This window comes from Penaeus monodon, chromosome 33, assembly GCF_015228065.2.
Source record: "Penaeus monodon isolate SGIC_2016 chromosome 33, NSTDA_Pmon_1, whole genome shotgun sequence".
Lineage (NCBI taxonomy): Eukaryota > Metazoa > Arthropoda > Malacostraca > Decapoda > Penaeidae > Penaeus > Penaeus monodon.
The window spans coordinates 12,031,100-12,031,771 of NC_051418.1; positions in this window are offsets into that span (position 1 = coordinate 12,031,100).

Genomic DNA, 672 nt, shown 5'->3' on the forward strand with positions numbered 1-672 from the left:
TCTCATGCTGTGTGATATGCCTGTGAACCACCTGTGAATCATCATCATGCGATTTGAACCACCTGTGAACCATTTTCATGCTGCGTTAAAGACCTGTGAATTATTTTCATGCTAACTGAATCACCTGTGAACCATTTTCATGCTGCGTGAACATGTGAACCATTCTCATGCTGCATGATCCACCTGTGAACCATTCTCATGGTGCATGATCCACCTGTGAAAATTTTTCATGCTGTTTGAACCACCTGTGAACTATTTTTATACCGCATGAACCACCTGTGAATCATCTGCATGCTGCGTGAACCACCTGAGACCTATTCCCATGCTGCGTTAAGTACCCTTAAACCACCTGTGAACCAATCTCGTGCTACGTGAACCACCTGTGAACCATGAGCGGTTCGTCTCGGCGTATCAGCAAGCATTCGGTTCATGTGTCGATCCTTCACTGAAACAACTGACTGGCGATTGGATGATCGTGTGATCAGTTGCGCAGCTTATTGTTTGTTGTCTTTGCATGTGTGTTTGTGTACGAGGTGTAAAGATGAATGGACTTAGGTGTTGTATGGAATTATTTTGTTTATTTAAGAACGGTAGCGCTGAGCAAGTGGCTGGAGAGATGTGCAGAATGATAGAGATTTTATATGTATGTAAATAGGAAGGTTATAAGAATGA